A 12,460-nucleotide genomic window follows, 5' to 3' on the forward strand; every position below is an offset into this window, starting at 1 on the left:
TTTACCAGCAGCAAGTAGAGATTGTGTGGTATCATGTGCTTACACACGAGGAATTATGAAGGACTGGCACGTCTGTTTTAAACTTTGATCTTTGGAACGCTGCAGGCTGCCTGGGCCCAGCCATCATGGATAAACAGTGTGGGTTTAGTGGTGCAGCTGTGCTTTTCTATGGATTACTGAGAAAAAGATTAACAGGCTCAAATCAGGCTTCATAATTGCAGTGTGAGGAGATCTAAGTGTGTTAAATAAAACCTGCTTTTCAATTGTCAAAAGGAGATAAAACATTATACTGGAAATTCAGCACTTTTTGGCTTTCTGAGGTTATAGTCACTAAATTCACAACAGTGATGGTGCTAGAATGGCAAACTCTTCTTAAAGACCATGAACTCCCTTTCCTCTTCCAGGATCTTTAATTCCTGTTTGGATGTGAAGAGACAAAGAAGGCACATGTCTGTGTGGGAGAGTGGGAGCAGGGGAATTCAAACGTTGTGTTGAAGGGCAGTACTAACATAGAATAATGCTCCTAAATGCCCAAGGAACCATGCTAGAACTGTCAACAAGCATTTCTGTTTCAGCTACCCAACAACAAGCAAAACAAAAACAAGAAACAAAAGCACACCTTTACCTCCCCTATTCCCTTCCCAAAACAGAAACACCTATGTGCAGATCAGTCTTGGCAATGGGAGGAGTATGTGAGCAGTAACAAAACTGGAATGAAAAACAAACTGGAGAAAGTCTTCTTCACTGAAACCCCTACACTTTGGATGATTTCATCTGTTTTCTGGTAAATTCTGTGGAGTTTTCTCACATTGAAATACTCTTTCCTCAGAACAAGGGCAAACAGCTTCAAATAGTGGAAGGGACCTCATTTTAGTAATAGAATCAGACCCTAACTCCCAGTCCTTCAATACCTACGTGGTTCCACCAAAACCTTCCTAATTGCCCTCTTCAACACTGTAACAGGGGTTCAATAAATCCCACCACAGGACTGAAAATATTCTATTACGTTCAAGTATCTCCTTTTCTCTATATAAATAATTCACTATGTACTAATCTTCTGTAATGTCTCTCTGTATCTTCCTTTTTTTTTTCCCTTCCCCTCTCTCAGTGTCCAGGACAAAGCCATTACTTCATCATTGCCTTCTGCCCTTTAATTCCCTCTTTTGTATTTTAAATACTTTCAGGCCAAACTATTTCCACTTGATCTGGTATATAAAGCCACACACATCACGGTTTATCCTGGGGTAAATAATTAGTGGAGAAATGAAAATGACAAAGCAAATTATTCCAAGAAATTAGATCCAAAATTTATTCATTTTCAGCTTGCTGCCTACATCGATATCTCACTCAGCAGCAGCAGAAAGATGTCAGCATGACCAGTGTCAATAAATATCAAGCTCCTAAATGTACAAGACTGGGGTTTATCTATCACCTGCTCTAGAAAATACCTGTACTAGAAGTGAAAAATGATGTTCAGCTTCCAGTTCCTCTTAAACTCACACTGGCAGACAAAGCCCACAGCACCCTCGATCAAACAAGAGCAATAGCATTCTGGCCCCTGGCTGGACTGGGTCAGATGAAAGGTGCAATTAGTGCAGTATCCTGCCACAAGCAGCAGCAGCAGCCGTAAGAAAAGCAGATGCCTGCCCTTTTCATCCAGTGATACTTTCCCAAGACACCTTCTTCCTCCTGCTATCTATAGTAGAGGCACTTCCTGAGGCAGAAATTTTATCTTTAGGATTAGCAGACCTTGAAGGCTTTTTCCTCTCCAAATAAGATCGTGCTCTTTTTGAATTCAGGGAAACTTCTGTAACTGCAAACTACTGCGGTAATGAGTTATAAAGTTTTGGGTAAACAATGCAAGAAAAAGCCCTTTTGTTTGTTCTGAGCATGCCACCTGCTAGCTTTGTTTGATGTGCCTGAGTTCCTGAGCTAGAGAAGACATTAAGCAATTGCTCAATATTTACATTCTCCACGCAGCCATGACTAGTTGCATCGCATCCTGAACCATCCCTACAGACCATGGGCACTGAGCTGAACTCACAATCACAACACGGTCAGGTAAGTCAAAAAGCACTTTTCTGCTCTCTGACTGTTCATGGATGTGGCAATAACAAGCACTACAACACAGTGTAGTAGGAATAAGCAGCAAGTCATGACCCCAGATGGCTTTGGACAAGCAAAGACATTGCTCAGAGATGCTCACAGTAGAAAAATAACATGTTGGTGTCAACTGAGAGGTGATGCTTTAGAGCACAGAGGTGGCTATGGAAGGCAAGGGAGGAATTTCAAACTTCAGACAGTTCCCAAAACACAGCCCCTCAAAATATAGCTAAACAGAGGAATCCAGGAGCTCCTCCCAACTCTGCTTGGAGAACACTAAAGGCTAGTGCTCACCTTAGTTTTCTTTGTAAGGAAAAGCAAGGCACCTAGGTGCTTGTTGCACCCCCTTATGACCTTTGCACTGCAAGAGACAAGAGATTAATGCCACTGCATGCTTCCAGAAGCAGCCTGGCCGTGAGTCAATCTGTGAGACCAAGGACAGATCAGCTCTCTCACTCTATGCTTATCAGTGTGCAAGTTGCAAACTGGGCTGCCCCATTTGTTCCCCAGCCTGTAATCACTGTACAAAAGAAACAAGTTCAGCTCTCTCTGCTCCACTGCTCGCCTAACAGCAGGAACAGCAGGAAACAGCTGCAGAGAGGAGCTCTCAGGAAAAAGGAAAGCTGAGCAAAGCGCCACAATAACACACAAAATGAGATGAGGAGAGAAGACAACACACTTCTGGGGAAACCCGACAGCTACAAATCCCTCTGGGGCTCTCTTGGCCCTGCTTGCACTACACTATCACTTCAAAAACAGGGTCTGATATTGCATCCCTTGAAGTCAGTGGCAAACCTCCCAGCCACATTAATAGTTCAGGATTAAACTCTTGACACTTATGAACCTCGCAGGTGCACTCACACGTCTGCTGGATTTTGAACACTTGCCATAACCTCCAATGTGTCACACAGAGGAAATGTTGATCAGTTCATGCCAAGACACAACTGTTACTCAAGAAAAAACCTAAGGAATTAAAAGGGTATCTAGCAGCAGCCTTTATTCTCCACACCCTGAGGACAGCAATCAATGCAATTCCTGCACACCAGCCTATTTAGATCTACTCCCTCCTCTGACACTGCAGCTGCATGTGTCCCTAAAGGCTGTGCTAATGACCTGGCAGACAGACATGTCCCAAATGACACTGCAGAATGTTTGAAGCTCTGAAAGGAGACACTATCTTGTTTACATTGACTACGAGGGGTAAAAAAAAAAAAAAAGGCCATCAGATTATTACATAAATTCTATCTGTAACAGCTTCATGACTAGCTGAAAGGAGGTAGCAGGCTCCAAAATAATAGATGGCTCCAAGTGGTTCTATCCATCAGCTTACTAGTCTAATGCTAAGAAAGATCTTTCTTACTCTTATGTCTCTATCACTTTAACTTCTCCCACACTGGACAGAAAGAACAATCTCTGTTCATTGCCTGTAAAAGAGAGGCAGAGTCCTGCACTGTGGCATTTGTAGTTTTTCATTCTCTTTTAATGGTATAATAGAAATGCAGCAACAAACAAAAAAACACCCAAACAAAACACAAAGAGAAAGAAGCATAAAGTAAACACATCCCTAGCACAATCACCTTAATTTAGAGAATATCTGTTTACATTATAAAATATAACTTCGAATAGAATGCAATTGGAAAGACACAACTGGACTTCATATGAGCACACAGACACTGTAGCTATAAACTGCATCCCTGGAAGTAGCCCCAGCACCAGGAGCTTCAGCACAGGGTACATCTGCTCACCTGGAATCCTGCTAAAGAAAGCCATTTTGCTACTGCGTGTGTCAAAAGTAGCCAACCTAGGTTACTGCTGATACTCTGATCAGGTCTTTAGATGCCAGTGCTACACCAAGGGTGAATTTGGCCCTAGCTGAGGGATTACATCCCCGCAGATCAGTATAAAAATTATTTGGTCTAAGTTCAGAGTTTTAAGAAATGACAAAACATCAAAATTAGCATACTGGCTGAAATCCACTGCATTTCCCATCAAGGCTTACACATTCAAGCAACATCTGAACCAACTGTCTATAATTACTCCTGGCAGATACTGGAACACTTAGGCCAGTAGTAGATGCAACAGTCAAATCAATTTTTAAAGACATGCTGTAAAACCACTTCTTTCAGTGCTCAGCCCAGAAGCAAACACGTGTCCATGAGCTGAGGCCAGAATTCACCACAGAGTCTTTGTTCACTCTTGCTTAGTAAGAGCACGAGAAGAATGACAGCCCTAAGTAAGCTGTCATTTTAAAATTAAACATTTATTTGGGCTGCAATTCCAAAAACACTGGCCCTGAAGTTCCTGTCACAAATACTTAGGAGAAAGCAAGGATGCACATTAGCTTAGGCTAAAAGAAACACAAATACTGCACAAAAATCAGGTATCTAGATAGACCATACACATGTAAGATGTCTACATCCCCTTCTTTCTTACACTGCAAGAAACAGCACATCTGCTCATCTGAACTCAGTAAGCTCTCTTCCATCTCTCTACATACACAGCTAGGGAGGATTGTTTGTTTGGTTTGGTTTTATCTATTCAAAATCTGCCCTTTTAATGATCCCATCAGCCTCCTAACTTCAAACTCCCACAAAAACAAGCCTGAAAGGGTATGAGGCCAACACCTCTCTGTAAGTACCTTTCACTGACTTTCTCAAAACATCTCAGAAGTCAAGAGCTTGCTTGCCTCAAACAGCTGAAGGTCACAGATTTTCCAACTTTATTTTATGAGCAGTCTGAGTACTTTCCCTTTCACACATGGAAATGAAGAGGGGAAACTGAAGGCAGCTCAGACACCAACCCAAAGACATCAATAAAAGACAAAAACAGAGCTTATCAGAGATAAGCTGAGTAGAGGGTTGGACTGGATGACCTTTGAGGTCTCTTCCAACCAGATCTATTCTGTGATTTCCCTTTGAGAATGATACTCATAAACATCTTTCTACCAAAGCCATACAACGCCTGTTGATTTTGTACACCGGGCACTTTGATATTCCCATGGCAGGTACCAGGGAGAAATTTCAACACAAATCATTAGAAAAGCCCAAGATATGAAACAGGAACATGCAGGAGAGCTATTGTGATCCTCTCCTGTAAATCTACTAGGTCTCAGGAAACAGATGAACCTTTAACAGGATCTTAAACGGAAGGAGAGTTAATGTAAATAGAGAAGGCAAAGTTATTGAGGAAGTGCAAGAAATGAAACAGAAAAGAGCCTGTATTTGGGAAGAAAACAAAATTTCTCCAGAAGAATCAAGAGTTTCAAATGATAACTTAGCTGTATGACTGCTACCAACACAGGACAGAATAATGGAAGTGGCTAAGGACCCACAGAAAATAGCACTGGTTTATTTAGTCTCTCCTGGTACTAGAAATTTATTTCAGCCCTGATTCTTACAGCTGGGAACAGCTGTACCTACAAGAACCCAATTCCCTTTGTGTTCCTCTTCCATCCTCCTATTGCAGGCACTTTTCCCAAGGAAAAAGAAAGAAAGGAAAAAAAGCTGCTTGGTTTGGGATTACTTTTTTTTTTACCATATGCCAGTGTATATTTCTGAAGGAAAGGGGGCCATTAACATTTAAAGACACTTAAAAATTCCAATATGTTTGTGCACTATATTTAAGTACATTTTAAAAAAATTTCAAAGTTAGTTTCAACAAATTAAGCGAATGGCCTTCCTGGATGAGGGAGTACAGGAGGATGAAAAACAAGGAAACCACCTTCACAGTAATGCATCTGTTTATTAGTTTCTAAGAACCTCAGATATGAGAAAGCCCTCTCCTCCCCTCCTTCCCTGACATTTATTTCTTAAGTGTTCTCCAGAGAAGAGGCACTGATGCTAAATTTATTAAACTCGCTAACAAGTCCCAGGCACCTAAGCAGAAACAGAATCTGCAAGGTCACCAGTTCCTAACCCATGCAGAGCACGTCACTAGTGAAGAACACAGCCATTACAGGCAAGTCTGGAGCCAAGCACAAGTAAACTCCACCAGGTTATTGGGGTGGCTCCATGCCAGCCCACAAGCTTTATGAGAACACAGGAGCAACTGCCATGCAAAGGTGTGAGAAAGCAGAGCTGCACAAGGAGGAAAGAAGGCAGTGGTGGAAGCAAGCAGCAAGAGGACACCAGTGCCAGCGATACCTGTGCCAGAGACATAAGACTGGAAACTACCAGCTTGAGTAATAGCAAGAAATACGTTTAAAGAAATCTCCCAGGGATCTGGAAGATTAAGCAAGTATGCATGTCCCATCTGCCTATATCAGGTCACCTGAGCACTGTCATTTAGAGCTCTCAGAAAGCACCAGAACAGACTGCCTAGAAAGGTTGTGGAGACTCCTTCTCTGGAGACTTTCAAAACCCACCTGGATGCATTCCTGTGTGGACTACCCTAAGTGATCCTGCTTTGGCAGTGGGGCTGGTCTCAATGATCTTTTGAGGTCCCTTCCAACCTCTAAGGCACTATAATACTGAGAAAGGAGACAGGGAAAATGGTAGCCCTACTACCCCGGCATCCGAGTAAGGAGGCACTGGAAGCAATGTGGCTATCCCAGCCCTGTGAAACCTCAAGTGGCTCCCCAGGAGCCCGTGCTGCCTGGAGCCTGTCACCGCGGAGGGACCGTGAAAAAGGGCAGACCCATTCTCATTAAATGAAGGCGTTATATATAGGCTGTGCCGTCGAGAAACGCAGTAAAAGCAAACTTTGGGAAGCCAGGCAGGCAGACTAGAATGTCAATCCTAAAAATGCCCCACCAGCTACGTGAAAAGCAGGCTCTGAAACTGGTTTGGAACAATTTAATTGCACAGCCAGCACACACCCTGGACACGCAGTATGCGGCCTGGGGGTGCAAGCGAGAGCAGTTCCCTGGGGAAAAAGCCAGAGAGGTTGTTACACACGGCTTTCAAATGTAAAAACACTGTAAATGCGCCAGGAATTCTCAACCAGCACCGAATCGCAGAATGGTAGGGGTTGGAAAGGACCTCTGAACATCTTTTAGTCCAACCCCCCTGCTAGCAATAGCCCCTCAGGCGCAGGGACGTCGATCCCTGAGCTGCAGCGCGGGGCTCCGAGGAGGGCGCTGGGCTGGGAGCCCGCCAAGGCACGGCAAGGCGGGCTGCCCGCGCAGGCGAGCCGCACTGGGCCGCCAGCGCTGAAGGGCCGCATCGGCGCGACTGCAGGAGCGCTCCCTGCAGGGGCACCGCGCCAGCCTCGCCTGCCTGCGGGGGAGCCCATTCGGCCGCGGCTAATCGCCGTGGGCCTTGGCGAGCGTCAGTCACTTACTTGTCCAAACTGAAACACTATATTAGCTGCGCAGCGAGCGGGCTACAGAAACCACGCTTTTCCTGACAGGGCAATTTCCTGACCGCCGGCCGCTGCCGGGAAGCCCGCCGCGCTCCCCCCGGGCCCGGAGCTGGGCCCGGCCGCGCTTGCGCCGTCGTCCCCGCGTTGGGGCGGGGGAGGGAAGGCGAAAGCGAGCGAGCCTCCCCCCTCTCGCCTTTGAAGGCTGCGCCGGCCGGTGCCGGCATCTGGTTTGCATTTGGGGGCCCGCGTGTGGAGCTCGCCCCGAGCGCTGTTAAAGGAAGGGATCTGCTGTGTGTTAGCCGTAACTGTCAGCCTGCGCTGCCCTCGGAGCCGAGCGTGCGCCGGGCCCTGTCAGGATTTCAACTGATACCGGTATTTTTACCTCGGAAAGGGACTCGTATTTCTCCTTTATTTAAAAGCAAATAAAACAGAAACAAGGGGGGCGGGGGTGGTTCTTTTTGTCAAAGGGGATGTTGCTAAATCGTATTTCTCAGCCTGCTGCCCTACAAGACTGCAGAAATACTGGGCACTGCAGAAGCCTCTATAGAATCAGAATAATTTCAGTTAAAAGATCTCTTAAGTAATCATCAGGTCCAGCCATCAATCCAACACCACTATGCCCACTAAACCATGTCCCCAAGTGCCATGTCTACATGGGTTTTTAACATCTCCAGGGATGATGACTCCACCACCTTCTTGGCAGCCTGTTGCAGGCCTTGACTACTCTTTCAGTAAAGAAATGGTTTCTAATATCCAACCTAAACCTCCCCTGGCACAGCTTTAAGCCATTTCCTCTCATCCTATTGTTAGTTATTTGGGAGAAGAAACCAACCCCCACCTCACTACAACCTCCTTTTAGGTAATGCATTTAGCATATAAGCAGTGCAAGAAGCCACAATGAGATCCAAGGAAAGAGTAAATACAGGAAAACAAGCAGAAGAGAAGGGTATGTCTGGACTGAGGACATCCCACACTTTGACCCATTAACATTAAATTGTTTCTTAAATAAAAGAGCCATGAGATAGATTTTCTGCATTGGGTTACTCTGAGAGTTTTACCTGAAAAGTTGGAAAATTCCTGATGTGAAGAAGCTGAGAGGAGATCTCACTAATGCTTATAAATATCTAAAGGGCAAGTGTCGTGAGAATGGAGCCAGCCTCTTCTCAGTGGTGTCCAGCAACAGGACAAGGGGCAGTGGACACAAACTGGAACACAAGAGGTTCCAGTTTGGAAAAAAATTCTTTCCTTTGAGGGTGGCAGAGCTCTGGAACAGGCTGCCCAGAGAAGTTACAGAGACTCTGGAGGCATTCAAAACCTTCCTGGACATGTTCCTGTGTGATTGACTCTAGGTGACCCTTCTCTAGCAGGTAGGCTGGACTACATAATAGAGGTCTTACTTCCAACACCTACCATTCTCTGGTTCTGTAAGAAATTAACCCTAAGTTTAGTGAAAGTTTGCTTAAACTGGAAGGAGGACAGGACAATAGGATGCCCTCAAATGCATTCCTTGAAAACAGAGCAGGACAGCAGTGGCTAGGACCAAACTCCACGTGTTTCTCCACAGCTCATGCAGGGAAGAGCAGATGGAAACCCTCACATTCCCATCACGTCCTCCTGAGGAGGCCCCAGGGAGCCACCAGGGGTTTTTTTCCCTGTTATTATTCCCTAAATATTCTACAGCAGGATTTTTGTAGCAAAAAAAAACAAACCAAAACACCCAACCAAAAAAACTCTCTTGCAACATTTCCAGAGTTTTCCTACTTTGGCCCAGGCAGAAATACTGCAGGAACAACCTTGCTCAGGGAAAGATGAGTGTTGTCTCGTGGTTAGAGCACAGGGTTCGTGGTCAGGAGCTGTGGGTTCTCATTCCAGCCTTGCCACTGAATCATTTTGAGAGCTTTGCTAGTCACTTTGTATTAGAACCATTTAGTAATTTTCCGTTGGAATGATTTTCTGATGGAAAACACTACTTCCACAAAACTGAAATCTGCTGGGTGAAAACTGACTTTCTGTTGGGAATACCTCGTGTCTAGGCAGGGTAGGAAAGGGCATCAGACCCAAACTGAAGTATTTGGAGTTTTCTTGCATTTGTTTTACTTTGAGCAATTAGATTCTTTTTTTCAAACCTACCCTGCTCTTGACTGTAATTCCACCACACCAGCTGAGTGCAGGGTGGGAGCATGTGCTCTCCTGCTCTGCTGTGCTCCCCGGGAGGTCTGCAGCGCCTGCAGTAGGATGCACATTTCTGCCTTCTGAGACACGTCCACCCGAGCTGAGTCAGACCGGGCCAGGCAGCCGGGCACCTGGCCCATGGGAACGAATTGTAGCGTAAGGCTGACACTGACCCAGCAAAAGCAGAGAGTTCAGAGGCACAAACAAGCTGTTTCACATTAGTTCAGTGACCCAAAACAAAGCACTGTGGCAGTGGCTATACCAAAATGGTTTATTCAACTGCAAAGCAGTAAAGTGAAGCCCAGAGAAATGGACCTGAGTGTGCTTCTGCCATCTCTGAGAGTCAAATCCTACAAACCCTTGCATAGACATGCTGTGCTCTGGTTTATAGTTCTTGCTTTTCACCCTCACAACTATCTCCCTTCTTGGCTCTTTTGTTCTAGAATCCTATTCCTCTGTCCATTAAAAACAAGTGCCATTATTTCTGTATATTCACAGGCTGCTGACACTTTCTTCTAATATAAATAGTATTTGTACTTCTCCCACAGTGTATTTGCAGACAACATTTAAATCTCTTCTGTTGTTTTGCCAAGTTGAACGTTAACCATTTACATTTTCTTTCATAACAGCAAGTTTTGGCTCATCTAATAAGCTTTTTCTGCACCGATTTCAGTCAGAATTCATCTTTTCTGAACAAGAATGATCACAGCCCAATATAATGCATAATGTTCAAAACTAAATCTTGCTAGTGACTTGTACAGTGGCAGTAGTAATTCCTTACGCACCCTTGTAGTCACAGGCAGGGATCCATTTTGCCTTTTTTACACCTCCGTCACCTTAGCACCTTGATTTATCCAGGTCTTTTTGCTCCAATACATAGCAAATTAAATTATTGTTTCTTAAAGCTGTCTGTCTGCAAGTGCAGACAAATGTATTCACTTTCCCTTAATACATTTTTCTATCTCATTACGCTTCTCTAGCACTCACATGGTTTCTTTCCAAGGGGGTGACAAATGAAATCAGTTTCAAGAACAATTACAAGATCTCCAGCCTCCCAAATCAAAGTCCTGAAAATAGGCTTCTCATCAAGTGAAAGACTCAAAGTTTAGATTATCACCTATTCCCCAAGACCACATGAGGCTTAATTCATTACTCCTTTGAAATACTCTGAAAGCTGAGGGTTAAGAGGTGTTATATCAGTGCAGAATAATGATGATTAATTTGTGCTTTGTATCAAATGGGGAAGAGTTAGAGGTGTGTGTGCAGCGAATCCTCTATAATCCCAAATTCTTTCTCTAAACTTGAAAATACCTTGTAGATTTGTGCACCTTAAATGGAACCCACTTTTTTTGTGTTGTAGCTCTGCCTCGGATTTAACTGCTTCAAACCACCTCCCTACTTTCCCAAGATTTTGGACAGATTCACTTAAAATATCTCCTTTTGCCTTTTCATTGCAGAGTAACTAATGAGAATTCCATTTTAAATGTGCTTTCTGTGAGACAGGAACAGTCTTTTTTCTTTCCCCCCCTGATTAATAAAAGCCCGTATTTCAAGCTGTGGGGATATGGCTTTGGGCAGTGTAAATCAGCATTGCTCCGAGACGGCCTGCAGCCCTCTCAACCAGCACTGCAGAATAATTTAGTGGGTTTAGCTGACAGTTGGCATCTTTGAAATATTCTCAACTGCACAACTAGACTAGATGTGACACTTGTTGGAGAAGAAATCTTGCATAAATCTGTCTAAAAAGACTCACTTAATCATATTACTTCACTAGCAGTGGTAACCTTTGAAGGCCAAAGTCCAGGCAGGTTGAGAAATGGAACATGAGTACATAAAGGTGACAATTCCATTAACTGCAATCAGGGAGAGGTGAATGGTGAGATAAAGACAAATGACTTATTCTATAAAGAAAAGAAAATATCTCTGTGAAGGAGCAATAGAATGAACATTTTCCAGCCTTGTCAAGGAAACAAAGATCCAGCCCTGCTCCATTGTTACCAACACAAAAAGGTCTCTCAGCTTCCCTGGATGCAAGCTCTGGCCCCACATCCCAGCCTGCTGGTGAATGTTAGTGTGAGCTGCCATCTCAGGAGCACACATGGACACAAGTGAGACAGTCCAGCAGACAGCTATATGCAGAATGTCTGGCTGCATTGCTCACCATAGCTGTGCTGGAAGTTCAAGCACTCGTTCTGCAGGCAACAGGGCATTTTACAAAAATAAGCAAGTGGAAAATTGTTGGCATTTCTGAATCCAGTGATTCAGGATTCTCAAATGTACCAGACAAGATCATTCACTCCAGCAGATTGCACGTCAGCCCCAGAGGCTCAACAGAAACAGCCTTGGGGCTTTCTTTTGGGCCCCAATCAGGAAGTGTGGGTACATATTGATAACTGAAACTACCACCGCAGAGGAAACAAATTCTTATGCAGGTTCAGAGTCTAACTTCAGCACAGACAACAGAGAGATTGTCAGGATGGCATAACTAGCATCACTAAGACAAGTTCATGTTATCTCAGTTTTGTCAGAGGAGGTGGAAGCTCAGAAGTTAAACACTGAGCTGCTTTGTAACACTGGAAGTAAAGCAACCAAGGAATTTAATCTATTATCTCTCAAATCTAAAGAGGAAATCAATTATATAAAATCTATCCATACAAACTCTTCCTCTTTTGCAATTTTCCCACTTGTGGTGTTTTCAAGAATTTCTGTGCAGAAAACCTGACCTAAAACTGATCCATGTACCAAAACAAAACAGGCACATGAGTAAACTGAAGTTACAGAAGTAGAAATGTATATTTGAGCATTCAAAAATTCAGCTTGCTTAGGTAGTGATTAGCACAGCAAGGGAAGAAGCACTTTATAAAGGCTCATGTAACACGTGCGT

The 12,460-nt window shown here is 44.1% G+C and overlaps 1 protein-coding gene across 5 annotated transcripts in view; it reads right to left on the bottom strand.

The window, feature by feature from the left end:
* FGGY (FGGY carbohydrate kinase domain containing) overlaps positions 1-12,460 on the bottom strand; it is a 353,247-nt gene that overhangs the window by 151,821 nt on the left and 188,966 nt on the right. For 4 of the 5 annotated variants that reach the window (XM_054165661.1, XM_054165662.1, XM_054165660.1 and 1 more), the window contains exon 1: positions 7,384-7,517. The exons of the other annotated variant lie outside the window; for it this stretch is intronic. The gene's annotated coding sequence lies outside the window, so the exon portion shown is untranslated. Of the gene's footprint in view, positions 1-7,383; positions 7,518-12,460 lie in introns of those variants that run through there. 5 annotated transcript variants of the gene reach the window in all.

Source organism: Dryobates pubescens, chromosome 11 (assembly GCF_014839835.1).
Source record: "Dryobates pubescens isolate bDryPub1 chromosome 11, bDryPub1.pri, whole genome shotgun sequence".
NCBI lineage: Eukaryota > Metazoa > Chordata > Aves > Piciformes > Picidae > Dryobates > Dryobates pubescens.